Genomic DNA, 20489 nt, shown 5'->3' on the forward strand with positions numbered 1-20489 from the left:
CCTTGTGGGGAGTTTTTAACTACTAATTCAACTCCTTTAATAGATCTATTCCTTGATCTATTAAAAATAGATCTATCTAAATTAAATATATCTATCTACTTGATCTATCCCTTGTTGAACTTTAGTATTTTGCATATTTCAAGGAATATTTCCATTTCTTTGAAATTATCAAATCTATTGGCATAAAGTTGTTTACACATTAGCTTATTTTCCTTTTCATGTTTGTGAGATCTGTAGTAATTGTGTTTATTTCACTTCAAATATTGGTAATATGTCTTCTCTATCTTTTATTAATTAGTCTAGCTGGCAGTTTAACAATTTTATCCATGTTTTCAAGGAAACAGCTTTTTATTTTATTGACTTTCTTTATATTCCTGTTTCCTATCTCACTAATTTCTGTTCTTATCATTATTTCCTTCCTTCTGCTTATTTTGCCCTTCTAGTTTCTTAAGGTAAAATTTGAGGTCATTATTTGTGAATTTTCTTCCTTTGATACAGACATTTAATATGATATATACTTTTAATGCTATACATATCTCTCTTAACTGCTTCAGATGTCCCACAGTTTTGATATGTTGTGTTTTCACTTTTATTCAACTCAAAATATTCTCTAATTTTCTTTATAATTTCCTTTTTTTCCAAGGAACCCATTTAGAATTGTGTTCTTTCATTTTCTGATATTGCAGGATTTTCCAGATAACTTTCTGCTACTGATGTCCAGTTTAATTCTTTTGTGGTTGAAGAATATCTTTTTTATGACTGCAGTCATTTTAAATTGGTAAAGATTTCTATATACAGTCTACTTTGGTGAATATTCTATCTGTACTTAAAAATATTTTTGATGTTATTGAATGGAATACTCTATACATAACAATTAGATCAAGTTGATTGTTTAGGTTTTCTAGATACTTAATGATTTTTGGTCTACTTTTTCTATCAATTACTGGGATAGGAATATTGACATTCCAATTATATTTATGGATTTGTCCACTTTCATTTCTATCAGTTTATGGTTCGGTTTTTTAAAATTGTGTTATTAGGTGTGTAGATATTTAGGATTACTATATTTTCTGATACGTTGATCTCTATCATTATATAATACTTCTCTTTATCTTGGGTAAAATTTCTTGCTCTAAAGTCTACTTTCTCTCATATGAATACAGCCACTCAAGCTTACTTTTAATTAGCTAATGAAAGGCTAATTTTTGTGAGACATTTTTTCTTTTCGCTGGTATATGTTCTCAAATTTAAGTTGCACTTATTCTAGGCAAATATAATTGGGTCTTGTTTTTATATTCAGTCTAACCAAGTCTGCCATCTGACTGGGGTGGTAGAAACATTTATATTTGATGTAAATACTTATATAATTGAATTTAAATCTACCACCTTGCTATTTGTTTCCTTTTTCCCCAGCACTAGACTGTCATTGCTTATTACTTGATGGGCAGCTCATAGTGGGATAGAGAGGGTTCTCATGTCTCCTGTCTATCTTTGGCCTTAGGCAGGCTATGAGTTTTCAGGACCTTGGCTATGGGCTTTTTCAGTATTTCTGCCTCACCCTGGCCCAGGAATCAAACACTTGGTAGTCGGGTTGGAGTTTTCTATTACTCCTCCAGAACCCCTTTCCTATTTCCTTAGTGCAGGGCTCATGGTAGTGGCGAAGGGCTTCCTGTTCGAAGTTCTGTGACAAATGGCTTTTGCTTCTACCCCTCCTTCAGCAGACCTGTATCTCTGCCTAGGTCCAACACGACCCACTCCCCCACCATCACCCCGACACACACACACACACACACACACACACACACACACACACACACGCTGAGGCAATAGATCTTTGACTGGGTCCTAGGAACAGAATGGTTTCATGGCCCTCCCCTGGAGGTTTACAGTTTTTGTTTTGCATTTGAGAAAAGTCTAGAAAGCGGACAGATTTTTATGTCTGTGTGGCTCTACCTGGTCTTTACAAGAAAGACTCGATGTGAGTAGGGAGATCTGAGAGCATGGCAATGGAAAAGCACTGACAAATGAATGAAGACTCTAGAACTCCCAAAGATGCTAGCCTGTCATACAATTGTTTCATCTTTGGCACAGCACAAAAGGAAGAGGTTGCAGCTATAAAAGAAAACAGTTAATATACAGGATTAGTTTCAGGTGTACAATATAGTAATTTAACCATTTCATGCATCACTTTGTGCTCGTCACAAGTGTGTTCCCTAATCCCGATCACCTATTTAACCCATCTACCCACCGACCTCCCCTCTGGTAACCATCAGATTGTTCTCTATACTTAAAAGTCTGTTTCTTGCTTTCTATTTTTTCCCACTTGCTCATTTGTTTCTTAAATTTCACATAGGAGTGAAATCATACGGCATTTGTCTTTCTCTGACTGACTGATTTCGCTTACCATTACACTTTCTAGCTCCATTCATGTCATTGCAAATGGGAAGGTTTCATTCTTTTTATGGCTGAATAATATTCCATTGTGTATAAATAGCACATCTTCTCTCCGTTATTCCACCAATGGATACTGGGCTGCTTCTGTATCTTGGCTATTGTGATTAATGCTGCTGTAAACATAGGGGGTGTATGTATCCCTTTGAATTAGTGTTCTTGTATTTTTTGGGTAGATCTAGTAGTGCTGGATTTTAGGGTAGTTCTATTTTTAACTTTTGAGAAACTTCCATACTATTTTCCTCCGTGGCTGCAACAGTTTGCATTCCCACCAAAAGTGCATGAGTGTTCCTTTTTCTCCACATCCTCACCAACACATATTGTTTCTTGTGTTATTGATTTTAGCTATTCTGACAACTGTGAGGGGATTTCTCACTGCAGTTTTGATTTGCATTTCCGTGATAATGAGTGATAATGAGCAACTTTTCATGTGTCTATTAGTTATATGTATGTCTACTTTGGAGAAATGTCTGTTCAGGTCTTCTGCCCATTTTTTAAATGGATTATTTATTTTTTGGCTGTTGAGTTTTACAAGTTCTTTATATATTTTGAATACCACCCAATATCAGATATGTCACTTGCAAATATCTTCTCCCATTCTGTATGTTGCCTTTCAGTCCTGCTGATTATTTCCTTTGCTGTGCACAAGCTTTTTTTAAAAAAAATAATTTATTTATTCATGAGAGACAGAGACAGAGAGAGAGAGAGAGAGGCAGAGACATAGGCAGAGAGAAAAGCAGGCTCCATGCAGGGAGCCCAATGCAGGACTTGAACCTGGCACTTCAGGATCATGACCTGAGCCAAAGGCAGATGCTCAAAACCACAGAATCACCCAGGCGTCCCTGTGCACAAGCTTTTTATTTGGATGTAGTCCCAGTGTTTTATTTTTTGCTTTTGTTTCCCCTGCCTCAGAAGACAAATCTAGAAAGAAGTTGCTATAGCTGATGTCAGAGAAGTTACTGCCTGTGCTCTCTCCTACCATTTTTATGGTTTCAGGCCTCACATTTAGGTCTTCCATCCATTTGGAATTTACTTTTGTGTGCGGTGTAAGAAAGTGGTCCAGTTTCATTCTTTTGCATGTTGCTGTCCAGATTTCCCAATGCTATTTGTTGATGACATTGTCTTTTTTTTTTTACCATTGGATATTCTTTCCTGTTTTGTTGAAGATTAATTGACCATATAGTTATGGGTTTATTTCTAGATTTTCTATTCTGTTTCATTGATCTATGTGTCTACTTTTGGGCCAGTACCATGCTGTTTTGATCACTACAGCTTTGTAATAGAACAAGAGGTCTGGAATTGTGATGCCTCCAGCTTTGCTTTTCTTTTTCCAGGTTGCTTTGGCTATTTGGGTCTTTTGTGGCTCCACACAAATTTTAGAATTATTTGCTCCAGTTCTGTAAGCTGTTGGTATTTTGATAGCAATGGAGTTAGATGTATAAAATGTTTTGGTTGGGCAGCCCTGATGGTGCACCGGTTTGGCGCCACCTGCAGCCTGGGGTGTGATCCTGGGAACCAGGGATCGAGTCCCGCGTTGGGCTCCCTGCATAGAGCCTGCTTCTCCCTCTGCCTGTGTCTCTGCCTCTCTCTGTATGTCTCTATGAATAAATAAATAAGTAAAATCTTTTAAAAATAAATAAATAAATAAATAAATAAATAAATAAATAAATAAATAAATAATTTTTGTTAGTATAGACATTTTAACAATATTTGGTTTTCCAATCCATGAGCATAGAATGTCTTTCCACTTTCTTGGATCTTGTTGAGTTTCTTTTGATCAATGTTTTATAGTTTTCAGAGTACAGGTCTTTCACCTCTTTGATTAGGTTTATTCCTAGATATCTTATTATTTTTGGCACTATTGTAAATAGGATTGTTTTCTTAATTTCTCTTTCTGCTGCTTCATTATTATATAGAAATGCAACAGATTTCTGTACATTGATTTTGTATCCTAAGACTTCTGAATTCAATTATCAGTTCTAGCAGTTTTTTGATAGTCTATATATAGTGTCATGCCATCTGCAAACAGTGAAAGTTTTACTTCTTTTTTACTTATCTGGAGTCTTTTTATCTCTTTCTGTTCTCTGATTTCTGTGACTGTGACTTCCAGGACTGTGTTGAATGAAAGTGGTGAGAGTGGACATCCTTAGCTTCTTCCTGACCTTAGGGGAAAAGCTCTCAGTTTTCCCCATTAAGGATGATGTTAGCTATGGGTTATTTTCATAGCTAGCCTTTATTCTGTTGAGGTATGTTCCCTCTAACCCTATTTTTTGAGGTTTTTTATCATGCATGAATGTTGTGCTTTGTCAAATGCTTTTTCTGCATCTATTGAAGTGATCATATGGTTTTTATCCTTTCTCTTATTGATGTGATGTAACACAGTTACTGATTTGCAAATGTTGGACCACCGTTGTAGCCTGGGAATAAATCCCACTTGATCATGGTGAATGATTCTTTTTTAATGTATTGTTAAATTAAGTTTGCTAGTATTTTATTGAGAATTTTTGTATCTGTGTTCATCAGGGAAATTCTCCTGTATGTATCACTTTTTTTTAGTGGTGTCATTATCCAGTTTTTGTATTAGAGTAATGATAGCCCCATAGAATGAATTTGGAAGTTTCCCTTCTTTTCCTATTTTTTTGAAATAATTTGAGAAGAATAGGTAGGTATAAACTCTTCTTTAAATGTTTGGTAGAATTCACCTGTGAATGTGTCTAATCCTGAAATTTTGATCTTTGGCAGTTTTTTGAATGCTGATTCAATTTCTTTGCTGATTATGGGTCTGTTCAAATTTTCTATTTCCTCCTTTATCAGTTTTGGTAGTTTTTATGTTTCTAAGGATTTATCCATTTCTTCTAGGTAGTCCAATTTGTTGGCTTATAGTTTTTCATAATACTCTCCTATAATTGTATTTCTGTGGTGTTGTTATTTATCCTCTCTCATTTGGGATTTCATTTGAAATCTTTCTGTTTGTTTATCAATTTTATTTTTTCAAAGAACCAGCTCTTGATTTCATTGATCTATTATTTTTAGTTTCCATATCATTTATTTCTGCTCTAATCTTTATTATTTCCTTCCTTGTGCTAGCTTTGGGTTTTGTTTGTTGTTCCTTTTCTAGCTCTTTAAGTTGTTTGAGAATTTTCTTGCTTCTTGAGGTAGACCTGTATTGCTATTAACTTCCCTCTCAGAACTGTTTTTGCTGCACCCCACAGGTTTGGACCATAGTGTTTTCATTTTCATTTGTTTCCATGTACTTTTTAAAATTTCTTCTTTGATTTCCTCTTTGATTCATTCATTATTTAGTAGCATGATTTTTAACCTCTAAGTATTTGTGGCCTTCCCAGATTTTTTCTTGTGGTTGATGTCTAGTTTCATAGCATTGTGGTCAGAAAATATGCATGGTATAATTTCAATCTTCTTACATTTGTTAAGGTTTGTTTTGTGGTAATATGTGATCTATTCTGGAGAATATTCTGCGTGCACTTGCAGAGAATATGTATTCTGCTGTTTTAGGATGGAATGTTCTTAATATATCTGTTAAATCCATCTATCTGGGGCACCTGGGTGGCTCAGTGGTTGAGCATCTGCCTTTGGCTCAGGTCCTAATCCCAGGGTCCTGAGATTGAGTCCCACATAAGTCTCTCTGGGGGGGAGCATGCTTCTCCATCTCCCTATGTCTCTGCCTTTCTCTATGTCTCTCATGAATAAATAAATAAAATATTTTTTTAAAATCCATCTATTTCCATCTGTCATTAAAACCATTGTTTCCTTGTTGATGTTGTATTTAGATATCCTATCCATTGATGCAAGTAGGGTGTTAAAGTCCCCTACTATTGTTGTATTTTGATCAATTAGTCTCTTCATGTTTGTTATTAACTTTTCTGTATATTTGAGTGCTCCCATCTCAGGGGCACAAATATTTATAATTGTAATTATTTATAATTATAATTGTTATATCTTCTGGTTGTTCTCTTTATTATTATATAGTGCTCTTCTTTGTCTCTTGTTACAATTTTTGTGTTAAAGTCCATTTTGTCCAATATAAGTTTTGCTACTCTGGCATTTTTTTTAAGATTTATTTATTTATTTATTTATGATAGACATAGAGAGAGAGAGGCAGAGACACAGGAGGAGGGAGAAGCAGGCTCCATGCCGGGAGGCGACGTGGGACTTGATCCCAGGACTCCAGGATCACGCCCTGGGCTAAAGTCAGGCGCTAAACCGCTGAGCCACCTAGGGATCCCCGCTACTCTGGCTTTTTTAAAAATCCATTTGAATGATAGATGTTTATCCATCCTCTCACTTTTAATCTGCAAGTGTCTTTAGGTCTAAAATGGTTTTCTTGAAGGCAGATAATGATGGGTCTTGTTTTTTATCCATTCTGCCATCCTATGTCTTTTGATTGGAGTATTTAGTCCATTTACATTCAAAGTAATTATTAATAGATATATATTTGCCATTTTATTACTTGTTCTGTGGTTGTTTCTGAAGATTTTCTCTGATCCTTTCTTATCTTTCATGTTTTACTGATTTTCTTTAGTGATATTTGGATTTCTCTTTATTCTTTACATATTTATTAGCCAGGTTTTTTTTAAGGTTTTATTTATTTATTCATGAGAGACACACAGAGAGAGGCAGAGACATAGGCAGAGGGAGAAGCAGGCTCACTGTGAGGAGCCTGAAGCGGGAAGCAATTTCAGGACCCCAGTCGAAGGCTGAGTTGAAGGCTGACGCTCAGCCTCTGAGCCACCCAGGTATCCCTTATTAGTGGTTTTGATATATGGTTACCATTAGGCTTCTGTATAACTACTCCATGACCTCTGCATTTAGCAGTCTTCTTATTTGCTGCTGTTGTTAACTTCACTCAGTGTAGAGAAGTGAATTTTCTTGCCAAATGAATCGAGTGTGTTCTTTTCTTTCTTTCTATATTTCTTTTTTTTTCTTTTTACCAGCTATTGGAAATATTTGTATAGATTTAAATCTTGGAAGGACTCCAATTATGAAGAAATTTTATGAAATATTCCAGTCCTTAATAAAAGATTCCACTATTTCTTAAATCACTTTTTAGTAAATTTATTTTTTATTGGTGTTCAATTTGTCAACACATAGAATAACACCCATTGCTCATCCCGTCAAGTGTCCCCCTCAGTGCCCACCACCCAGTCACCCCCACCCCCCGCCCACCTCCCCTTCCAGCACACCTAGTTCGTTTCCCAGAGTTAGGAGTCTTTCATGTTCTGTCTCCTCTTCTGATATTTCCCACTTATTTTTTCTCCTTTCCCCTTTATTCCCTTTCACTATTTTTTATATTCCCCAAATGAATGAGACCATATAATGTTTGTCCTTCTCCGACTGACTTATTTCACTCAGCATAATACCCTCCAGTTCCATCCACGTCGAAGCAAATGGTGGGTATTTGTCGTTTCTAACGGCTGAGTAATATTCCATTGTATACATAAACCACATCTTCTTTATCCATTCATCTTTCGATGGACACCGAGGCTCCTTCCACAGTTTGGCTATTGTGGACATTGCTGCTAGAAACATTGGGGTGCAGGTGTCCCGGCGCTTCATTGCATCTGTATTTTTGGGGTAAATCCCCAGCAGTGCAACTGCTGGGTCGTAGAACAGATCTATTTTTAACTCTCTGAGGAACCTCCACACAGTTCTTAAATCACTCTTGATGGCTTCTTTTTCTTCACATAATTCTAATGTTCCTCAACTACCCCATTCATTCTTAATATAATCATGTATAAGTTGCACAGTATGTGCCAGGCACTATGGTAGAAACTTTTATATACGTTACCTTCACAGCACATAGCCTCTCTTTATATTTCTTGTTGCCTTCTTCTGCTCTGTCTTGATTTTCAATTCTAGTATCTCTAGGCCTGATCTTTGTCCACATATTGAGGTATACATTTCCAACAGATTTCTGGTTTGTTGTTTTTTTTATATATTGTCCTCACTTGCCCTTCAAACTTGATATGCCTGACATAGGAAGCATACATTTATACTTTTACACATTCATTTATGCCATTCCAGCTGCCATTTTATATCACAACAGAAAATATGTCCTAAAAAAATTACCACAGAAAGTACTGTAGCATATTTCAATATTGACATAATTCTATATACCTCAAACCCTATAAAATTATATTTTTAATGATTTGATATTCCTTTTTTTTTTAAATGGGGACATGACCCTTTTTTTTTAATTTTTATTTATTTATGATAGTCACAGAGAGAGAGAGAGAGGCAGAGACACAGGCAGAGGGAGAAGCAGGTTCCATGCACCAGGAGCCCGATGTGGGATTCGATCCCGGGTCTCCAGGATCGCGCCCTGAGCCAAAGGCAGGCGCCAAACTGCTGCGCCACCCAGGGATCCCTGATTTGATATTCCTTACTATATTATTGATCATGATAAAAGGAAAATAAAGGGAGCTGAAAAAAAATCACAAAATATATTAAGCACCTGCTTTAAGTTAAACATATGAAAATATAATTCCTAAAAAGGATGAATTTCACAAAATTTGGAAGAGAGTAAAAAAATCATTCTCTGAATTAACTTTTACAGTGTTAGAGTGTTCCCCCAAATTCCATCAGAAAGATTATAACTCTTTCCTTAATTTTATCAAAGAGAATAAATATAAAAATAAACTTCTGGTATTTTTTATTGTTGTCTACAATGGTGTAATGGTAAGTAACTGAAGGATAATGATCATTATAGAGTCTAAAATAAGAGAACAATGATTTCCCAATATTTGTCCACTTAATCCATAGCAGAAGGTATTGTGATTGATCAATGAAGCACCTGGGTCAGACATACCATGTCTTTATAGTAAGAAGTTATTCTACTTTGATAACTACTTTACACACGCTTATCTATCCACTTTTTCTTTTTAGTGTACCAAGTTGTTTTTCTTATTGGGAGGAAATACACTCAAAAAACCAACTCCCAGATAATTGAAAAATTGAATTCCTGTGTCTTGAAGCTAAGACCTGGGCCTTTAACCAGAGATGACTGACCCATTTATGACAGAGCTCCTCCTTGTGGCTAAGCAAGAGGAATCTATTTTCTCATTCCTCCACCACATCTTATAATAAGCTTCATTTGTGTAAAATTCTGCTTGGTATGACTTAACAAAGTGTTCCAGTTTTTATTATTGACCTAGAATTTTGTTCTTCATTCAAATAGCAAATCCATTTGCTTTTGCCTGAAATTCTTGAATGAATTTTTATAAAATTTGTTTTAAGAAAAATTATCAGTGTCTTACCTAAATACTTGAAAAACAATTGTAAAAGGAGAGAAAATTCCATAATTTTGTTATTTTAACACAGCTATTTTCATTTTTTGGTCTTTTGTTCTGGTCAGATTGCTTTATAGAAGAGTGACAACAGCTGACAAATCAGTAATGTATGTATACTGTGGCAAGTTTTATTTCTTTCTTCAAAGGGCCAGATGGTAAATATTTTAGGCTTTACAGTGCATATAGTCTCTGGTGCAACTATTTGACTTTGCTTTGGTAGCACAAAAGCAGACATAGACTTTATGGAAATGAATGAGTATGGCTCTGCTCCAAAAAAATTTTTTTTTAATTTTATGTAACTTTCATGTATCACTAAATATTCCCCTTTTGATTTTTTTCAGCATCTAAAAAGGTAAAATACAGTCTTGGCATATATGCCATACAAAAGTAGGCAGTAGGCTGGATATCCATGGGTCATAGTCGGCCTGTCCTGTTTAAAACCATAGCTCTAGTTTTGATCTATATGCTCAGCTCCTCAGCCATATTTTCAGGTTTTTCCTGTCCATCTTGATATGAATATCCCAAGAGCACCTCAAATCGAAATCATTTAAATCCTAACTCAGAACATAAGCCTCATCTAAACTATCTGCTTCTCTGAGATCTCCTACTTCTTTCCATGGAATATTGTATCTCAGTCATCCAGATCTGAAATTTAAAAATCACCCTTGTCAAGTCCTATCCTGTCTCAAATATATCTTCAGTTTGTAATTCCCACATCCAGCATCTGAGTTCAGCCCTTCATTACTTAGCCTACATTGTGGCTATGGCACTATAATTGGTTTCCATGATTCTAGTTTCCCATACTCCAATGTATCTAATATACTGCTGTCAGAATAAGCTTCCTAAAGTGCTGCTCTAATTATGTCACTACACTACAATATTTTAAAACCTTGTACAACTCTATTGTTTGCCAAATCATATTAAAACTCTTTAACTAGCATTCAGAGCCATCCAAAACATTATCCCAAATATATTTCTAAACTTGCCTCATCCTAAGCCTTTGTTCATTCATTCAACATATATGAATGAACATCTATTAGTGCCAAGGCAGTGTGATGGATGCACAAGGAGATAAAATGATAAGAAGAAACCAATCAAGACCTGTGGTTTTGGAGATTATAGCCTCCCTGTGGAAAAAGACATCAGTTAAATAATCACATAAAAGCTACAAGAATAAAACTGGCATGTAAGAAGAGCATGAAAAAATATTTTCAAAATAGTGAAAGAAAAGAACTTTGAATCTAGGATTTTACATAAAACTAAACTATGTATCTAATTGTGTGGCTGAAATAAAGATATATTCAGGCAGACAAGGAATCAGAACAGTCATCACATTCCACCCTCCGTGGAAACATTGGGAGTAAGGTCACTTAAAAGTTTGATATGGCCAGGACACCTGGGTGGCTCAGCAGTTAAGCATCTGCCTTTGGCTCAGGGCGTGTCCCGGGTTCAAGTCCCACATCGGGCTTCCTGCATGGAGCCTGCTTCTCCCTCTGCCTATGTCTCTGTGTCTCTCATGAATAAATATATAAAATCTTTTTTAAAAAAATTTGATATGGCCTGGTTGTGGTGATACTTTGTGCACATACATCAAAGCTATATGAAATCATATGCTTTAAATATATGCAGATTATCCTATGTTAATTTTACACTAATAAAACTACTAAATATTCAATAGCAAAATTTTATAGGAGTATATAAACCTAAAAATAAAAGAATAAAAGAAACACCTGTGTAGCCTATATCTCAGTTTTTTAAAAAATCACATAAATAAGTACAAAACTATGACTATGACTGGTGCTATGAAGAAAGGTACAGTGAGCCTAGAATAATGTTGTTGGACTTGGAAGCCTTCCCTGTAAAAGCCATGCCTAATCTGAGATTAATCAACTAACAGCCAACAGTTACATAGCTATGCTATATGCCAGGTACTATTTTATGTGTTTCACATGTGTTATTAACCCATTTAACCCTTACAACATTGCTTTAGTTGGTTCTTTTGTTCTCCTATTTTTACAGCTGAAAAATTAAGGTACATAATAGTTAAGTGTCTTGCCCTGAGATTGCACAGCATTTAGTAGTAAAATTGAGATTATAAATTATATTTATAAATTATGAGATTATTATAAAGTCTGGTTCTAGGGTACACACTCTTAACTACAGAATTAGTAAATGAAGAGAGAGGAGAAAAATCACAGGCAGATGAAACAATACACAAAATGATCCTATGGTCTTGGCAAGTGTGAGGCACTTAGAATAGGCCAGTGTGGCTAGGGCTGTGAGGAGAGAGAAACATAAAAATGCCTCTGGAGAGATGTAGAGACCCATCATGCAGAACCCTCTAAACCAGGTTGTAGAATGTTATCCTTATTTGTAGGGTGATGGAATGCCATTTAAGTATCTCAAGTAGGGGATAATAGAAGACATCACTGTTGCCACTACTACTGGATAATGCCAGCACTACTGTAAATGACTTCTCACCATCCTTTAATCTTTGCCTTTAAATCTTGTTCCAGATGTAAAGCCCTGGCAGGAATGTCCTGATGGTGAAGTCTAGCTCATATGCCCATGTTTTTTATTAGAAGACATAAAAAAGGGAGGAGTCAGCCTCTATGGCTTCTAAGCTTACAAATAGTGGGGGGCGGGAACCTTGCCACCAAAAGAAAAGATGAGGAGGAAGAGCATGTGTTCAGCTGTGGATGTGTTGAGATTGAAACATCCAAAGATGTCAAGTAGGCAGATGTAGTACAGGTCTGAAGAGTATAATCTCTTCAACAGCCTCCTGTGTGAAGTCTCCTCCAGCTCGGGGACAACTGGGTCACCCATCACCTATACAATGCCTCTTACATAGTTGACAGTTGCTAAGTATTTGTTGAAAGAAATGAATAACCCTGCCTTATTAATTCTATTCTCTGAGCTTCCCTATATTTTACATGATATTTCTTCAACCTGAAATAGCCTTCTTTCACTCTCTCTGCCCAATTAAAACTATTAAATTTTATCCAACCTATATTGAGGAATGCAGTCTCCTTACCTTAAACCTCTTCATGAAAGTTTAATGATTCCCCATACAGGTTGTGATTGTCTCTACTTTGAAACTTCCTAGTGGTTATTTATACATAGAGTACTTAACACATTCTCTCTCTTCATTTTACCCACCATTCTTGAACAAGTATCATTATGTATTGAAATATACCTTCTTGTTTTGCTTTAAAGTACTTATGAATATTTAAAAAAACTAATGAGAACTTACAGTTGGAAATAAAATCTACTCAGGATATTAATACTTATATATTTACCATTAAAACCCTGCATAAAGAAGGTGGTTCATCATGAGACATCAAAAATTTCAGAAAACTGCTGAGTATAATGTATCACAAGCACCTTCAGGCAAATAATCCAATGATATTGTGAAAAAATTTTTTAAAGGTTTTTAAATTTATTTATTCACGAGAGACACACACACACACACAGAGAGAGAGAGAGAGAGAGAGAGAGAGAGGCAGAGACACAGGCAGAAGGAGAAGCAGGCTCCATGCAGGGAGCTGACATGGGACTCGATCCCGGGTCTCCAGGATCAGGCCCTGGGCTGAAGGCAGGCACTAAACCGCTGAGCCATCCGGGCTGCCCGTGAAATTTTATTTGAAGCAACTTTATTATTATTGATAAGAAAATTAGCAACTAGAGCACCTAGGTGAGCCCATACTACAATAACATCAAAGTCTACTATATTAAAGCTATGATAAAAGTCAGCTTGCATAATAAATACGATAAAGGAATGATGAAAGTAAGACAAATTGGAAATAGATTTTAATTGAACAATAATAATTCAATATATCTTTTTTCAGTGAGTTCTATGTGCCAGATGTTTGTCTTGGTTTGGGATACAAAAATGACTAAAAAATGGAATGCCTGGGTGTCTCAGCAGTTGAGCATCTGCCTTCAGCTCAGGGGGTGATCCCGGGGTCAGAGGATCCAGTCCTGCATCAGGCTCCTCACAGGGAGCCTGCCTCTCCCTCTGCCTATGTTTTTGCCTCTCTCTCTGTGTTTCTCACGAATAGATACATAAAATATTTTTTTAAAAAATTACTAAAACATAATCCTTGTTTTGACCTTGAGGTGTTCACATCCTACTGGATGATTAAATTCAGTAAGTAAAAGGATAAATTGCAACATGGGGGATAATTGCAACGTGTGTAATTATTGTAAAGCTTTATTAATATAGTTTTGTGGGAACCCAGGCCTTGTTATTCACAGCCCTTCTGCTCTTAGATCCAGTCAATCATTTTGTCTATTCATATGGCCCAATACACACAATCACAGTCAAACTAAAATAAGAAACATCTATATTCCAAATTAGAGAAGCACTAAACTGAAAGTGAAATAAGTCTTGTCACAGGTATTTTTCACAGCATGCATACTGTGAAAATCAGCATTTGAAGCCTAAAACTTTCGTGGTTCAAAATTCAACAAAATGACATGTTCCTCATAGATTTTTCCATTTACTTTAAGAACATTCTAGCTATCAAAGAGGAAATGTAACCTAATAATAATAATAATAATAATAATAATAATTAAATAGAAATTCTATTTGCAGCTTTATGATTGTGGGAATCCATCCTTATAAAGATCATTTTTATTAGATTAAGATCTCAACATCTTCACATTAAGCAAAGTGTTAAATGCATTAAACCCAGAAAAGTTCCTGATAAATGTGGTAGAGGACATTTCTTCTCTACTCAGCATCCTTTCCTTTGGAGGACCCTCACCCATTTCACATTAATATTTTCAGTTCATGTAAAGCAGGTAGGACTACTGTGACGTAAGCAAAACCAATCAAAATATCTCTGAATCATCAGAGATTTCATATGTGGTCACTAGGAGAAAGTAGGATATTCTCTTTTTCTGGAAAAAATAATTTGTAAAATGAAGCATATCTGAAGCTAACAACAGGCATCTTTCCATTATGATATTTTCTTTCTGAGAATAATGTCAGGCAGAGATGGGCAATCTGAAAAACAGACAGATACAGAGTCCTAATGACATCATTTCAACCCTTGTATTTAGATGTGTCTTAAAACTCTAGCTCCTCCTACAGATGAAAGAAATTTCCAGATGTGAGCTAAACCAATACATTTTCTGCTTAAGCTTGTATAAATTGAGTTTCTGTAGTCTGCAACCAAAAGGTCCTGACCACTTCATGCAAGAAGTACATAACATTTATTGCTATTATTTAACAATTATTCAGGGCATCCCCAGTGGCGCAGCGGTTTAGCGCTGCCTGCAGCCCGGGGTCTGATCCTCGAGAGCCAGGATCGAGTCCCGCGTCAGGCTCCCTGCATGGAGCCCGCTTCTCCCTCTGCCTGTGTCTCTGCCTCTCAGTCTCTCTCTCTCTCTGAATAAATAAATTAAAAAAAATTATTCAGCACCAGCAAAATGCTGTTGAGGTATTATACAATATAAAACATATGCTTATTGCAATTCCTATCATCTAGGAACTTACCATGTAAGTTAGGTCATGAGAAAGATATTATTCCTTTGCCAGGAAAGAAACCAAGGTCGATAAAAAGGGAAAGACTGTGATACTACATTGATCTCCCCAAAGTGCTTTTCCTCAGACTTCTCCCTTGCTAGTTTGGAAAGCAGAAATTTGCTGATTAAATCAAGTGTGAAAAGGTAGATTAATGTCTAACAGGAGGATAGTTAAATTACCATATACTCAAAGAACTAGAATATTAACAGCAGTAAAAAAATGAACCACACCTTCACACATTCATATCCCTGAACCTCCAAAACTATGTTGAGTGATAAAGCAATATCAGAATACTATAAAAACATAAACACTTAATAATATATCATTAGAAACATTTATTAATATATAATGCATTTTATATATTAATAATACTTGTTAATATGATATATAAGTATTAATGGTATATAATATATATGTAGTAAAACTATGATGAAAAGTGAGGGAATGATAAGATTAATAGAATAGTTGTTACCTTTGGTAGAAAAGGAGAGAAATGTGACTGGAGAAAGGTATACAGGTGTTCTTAGAGGCATGGTTAATGTTCTATTGATCAACGTGGGGATCTGATACTTAGGTATATTAGTTCTCATTGTCACTGTAACAAATTACCATAAATTTAGTAGTTTAAAACAACACAAATTTACTACCTTTCAGAGTTCTAATTCAGACATCTAAAATGGGTCTTATGGGCAGCCTGGGTGGCTCAGTGGTTTAGCGCCGCCTTCAGCCCAGGGTGTGATCCTGGAGACCCGGGATGGAGTCCCACGTCGGGCTTCCTGCATGGAGCCTGCTTCTCCCTCTGCCTCTTTCCCTGTGTCTCGAATGAATGAATGAATGAATGAATGAATGAATGAATGAATGAGTGAATGAATAAATAAATAAATAAACAAATGGGTCTGATGGGGCAAAAATCAAAATGTTGGCAAAGCTAAGATCTTTCTAGGATCTAGAGGAGAGAACATTTTTTGGCTTTTCTATCATCTAGAGTCTGCTACATTCCTTCATTGCTGCTACATTGCTCCCATCCCTGCTTTCATCATCAGATCTCCTCCGATTCTGGCCTTCCCTTATGATTACATTAGGCTGACACATATTATCCAGGATAATAGCCCCATTTCAAATTATTTAAGTTAATCATACATGCAAAGTCTCTTTTGCCATGTAAGATATGATATTCACATATTCCAGGGATTAGGACATAACAGTTGCATTATTCTTTCCAACATACTGGTTGTATGTTTTATTCTGTATGTCCCATTTATATGTTATATTCATATGTATAATATATGTTATATATGATGTATATATTACATATATTACATTATATATGTTATACAGTCATATATATATAAAAGATATATATGGTGGGGCAGCCCCAGTGGCACAGCGGTTTAGTCACCGCCTGCAACCCCGGGTTTGATCCTGGAGACCCGGGATTGAGTCCTATATCAGGCTCCCTGCGTGGAGCCTGCTTCTCCCTCTGCCTGTGTCTCTGCCTCTCTCTGTGTGTTGCTCATGAATAAATAAATAAAATCTTAAAAAAAAAAAAAAAGATCCTGTGGTGTACCACCCAGATCTCTGTTCAGACCTAGGGCATTCTTTCCCCTGGCTTCTGGGAGATTTGGGGAGTTGACAGCCCCGTTGAGTTCTCTCCAGGAATTGCCCTTAGCCAAAGAAAGTCACCTCACCCAAGGCCTTGCCCTTTCCCCAGGATAAGCCTGCATCCCATGACTGGTAGATATAGGAGTACAAAGCCTGGTCTCCAGAGATACTCAACTCTTCCCTCTCTTAAATCTTTTCTTTTTTTGGTAAAGTCTCTAAGATTTTTTTAAATTAATTTTTAAAAAATTTTAGTGTCATTGACACACAACATTATATTAATTTCAGGTGTACAACATAGTAATTCAATAAGTTTAAACATTATGCCATGTTCACCATAAGAGAAGCTACCATATGTCCCAGACAATGTTATTATAGTATCACTGACTTATGCTGTAACTTTTATTCCTGTGACTTAGTCACTCCATATCTGGAAACCTGTATCTCCCACACCCCTTCATCCATTTTGTCCATCTCCCACCCCCCCTTTACTGCCACCCATTAGTTTGTTCTCTATGTTTACAGGTCTGCTCTTTGTTTTTTGGTTTTTTGTTTTTGTTTTTTTTAGATTCCACATATAAGTGAAATCATATAGTATTTGTCTTTCTCAGTATGACTTACTTCACTTAGCATAATACCCTCTAGGTCCATCCACATTGTCACAAGTAGCATGAGCTCACCCTTTTTTAAGGCTGCTTAATATTCCTGTGTATGTGTGTGTGTGTATAACACATATTATATCTTCTTTATCCACTCAAAGTCCTTTATCCCCTTAAAGACATAGCTTCTTTATCCACTCAAAGCTGTATAATCAAAACAGTATGGTACTGAAACAAAGACACATAAATCAATGGAACAGAAAAATCAGAAATAAACCAAAATTATACTGTCAATTAATCTATGATAAAGGAAGCAATAATATACAGCAGGGCAAAGACAGTCTCTTCAACAAATGGTGTTGGGAAAACTAGGCAGCTACATGCAAAAAAGTGAAACTGAACCACTTTATTACACCATACACAAAAATAAACTCAAAATGGATCAAAGACTTAAGTGGAGGCCTGAAACTATAAAAATCCTAGAAAGGGACACAAACAGTGATTTCTCCAACATCAGTCACAGCAACATTTTTCTACATATGTCTCCTAAGGCAAGGGAAACAAAAGCAAATATAAACTATTGGGACTATATCAAATTAAAAAGCTTTTCCAAGTAGAGGAAACCATCAATTTCAAAAAAGGCAGCCCTGAATAGGGGAACATACTTGCAAATAACTTATCTGGTAAGGGGTTAATATCCAAAACATGTAAAAAACATATTCAACTCAACATACACACAAAACAAACAACTTAAAAATGCTAAGAGGATCTGAACAGATGCTCCAAAGAAGAAATCCAGATGGCCAACAGACACATGAAAAGATACTCAACATCACTCACCATCAGAAAAGGGCAAAAATAAACCATAATAAGATATCACCTTGCACCTCAAAATAGCTAAAATCAAGAAGACAAAAAAAAAAAATAAATAACAAGTGTTGGTGAGAATGTAGAGAAAAGCGAATTTTGGTGCACTGTTGGTGGGAATGTAAATTGGTGCAACCACAGGAAAAAAGTATCAAGCTTCCTCAAAAAAATTGAAAACAAAAATACCAGATGATCCAGTAATCCCACCACTGGGTATTTACCCAAAGAAAATGAAAACACTAATTTGAAAAGATATATGCACCCCTATGTTTATTGTGCCATTATTTACAATAGCCAAGCTATAGAAGCAACCTAAGAAACACTCTCAAGACTTTCTTTACTCCCCTTAAAGGTACTGACTCCAAGAGCATGTCCCAGTAAACTGCTTAAGCATAAATCTCCCTTCCAGAGTGTATTTCTTGATCTAAGACTACATTATAAAGATTAAATATTTCATAACCATTTAAAACATTGTTAAAAACTATCTGGGTTACTTAGTAAGGAATAAATAAATTCAGAAATGAAAACAAGATGAACTGGTGTAAAAAGAAACTAGATGCACAAAGTCTAATTTAAAATACTGTAGAAAAAAAAATAAAATAAAATAAAATACTGTAGATATCAGGATACCTGGGTGGCTCAGTCAGTTAAGTGGCTAACTCTTGATTTTGGCTCAGGTCATGATCTCAGAGTCATGATTTCAAGCCCTGCATTAAGTTCCAGGCTCAGTAAGGAGTCTGGTTGTGGTACTCTCCCTTTCCCTCTGCCCCTCCACCATAGTCTCTCTCTCTCAAATAAATAAATAAATAAATCTTTAAATATATCTATAAGTAAGTAAGTAAGTAAATAAATAAATAAATAAATAAATAAATACCATAGATATCTAGGAGCATTAAATGCTTAGATTGAGGGATTAGCGGTGGACTTGGAAAGAGTTAGATCAATCCAGTATTTCAAAATAATTTTCAACAAGATTTAACAACTGAATTATTTAGGGAAGGTAGGGTTAGCATTCTTAATTTGGACTTCTGAATTCAGTTCTAACTCTACTTCCTAACTTTTTGGGTTGTGGTTTCCTTGCTATGAAATGAGGTGACTGGCTGCTAATTTTTAGTCTAAATAGTTCTAGAATCTTGTTTTGTTTTTTTAAAAGATTTTATTTATTTATTCATGAGAGACACAGAGAGAGGGGCAGAGACACAGACAGAGGGAGAAGTAGACTTCTCACAGGGAGCCCAAAATGGGACTATGTGTCTCGATCCCTGAACCTGGGATCATGCCCTGAGCCGAAGCCATATGCTCAACCACTGAGCCACCCAGGTGTCCCAGTACTAGAGTCTTAATCTAGTCATAAGAAATAGAATTTATGCCAATTAGAAGACCTGCAAAAAGAGGGCAGAAGTAAACCAAACAATTTGACTTTGGAATAAATACTGTATCTTTTGGTCTGATAGCCATCATATACTCAATGGTTCCTAAGTCCTGAAAGAAAAAGCATGGAAAAATCTGGTCTTCCATAGAGTCAGTGATAGTTTAAAATCTGCATTTGAAAATATTTTCCTCCCTACTGACAAAAATATGAACAAGTTCTGATTTTCATATTTTACCATGCATAAATTTCAAATATAATTAAAGATTAACTCAAATTTTCTATTACTCCTCTTAGAATATTAAAATTGTTTTGTAGATCCATGAATGAATGTATTTATTATTTTAGAATAGTACTTTTCATGTCTATTATGTCATTACAAAAGTAAGTTAAATATTGTATATAGCTACTATCCACAACAGTGAAAATTTATTTGGCTAAGGAAAATACATTACATGAACTGACAAACCTGGGCTGATGTTCCCTGTAATCACTGAGTCACTGGTTTCGAGCCAGCCCTAGAAGCATAGCTCTAACCATCATGAGCTCACAGATTGGAAAGTAGTCCATTGTGGAGTAAAAACTTGTTCATTAGCAAGTACAGGCTTTATGACAGTGTGTATCTAGAACTCTGACCCTGGCCTACAGCCCAACACAATTTTAGAATTCACTAAGTACTCTGAATTAAAAATAATAAGTGATTTTGAAATCCTACTTAGTGAAGTTCTAATACTTTATTTTTGCTTTTGTTTCTTTTGCCTCAG

The 20489-nt window shown here is 35.7% G+C and overlaps 1 long non-coding RNA gene across 2 annotated transcripts in view; it reads right to left on the reverse strand.

Annotated features, from left to right (window-relative positions):
• LOC140623998 (uncharacterized) overlaps positions 1 to 20489 on the reverse strand; it is a 47325-nt gene that overhangs the window by 15103 nt on the left and 11733 nt on the right. For both annotated transcript variants that reach the window (XR_012023561.1, XR_012023562.1), the window contains exons 2-3: positions 15939 to 16102; positions 15262 to 15388 (exon numbers count right to left, since the gene is read on the reverse strand). This is a non-coding gene — a long non-coding RNA (uncharacterized lncRNA). The remainder of the gene's footprint in view (positions 1 to 15261; positions 15389 to 15938; positions 16103 to 20489) is intronic.

The sequence above is a fragment of the Canis lupus genome, chromosome 33 (assembly GCF_048164855.1).
Source record: "Canis lupus baileyi chromosome 33, mCanLup2.hap1, whole genome shotgun sequence".
Classification (NCBI taxonomy): domain Eukaryota; kingdom Metazoa; phylum Chordata; class Mammalia; order Carnivora; family Canidae; genus Canis; species Canis lupus.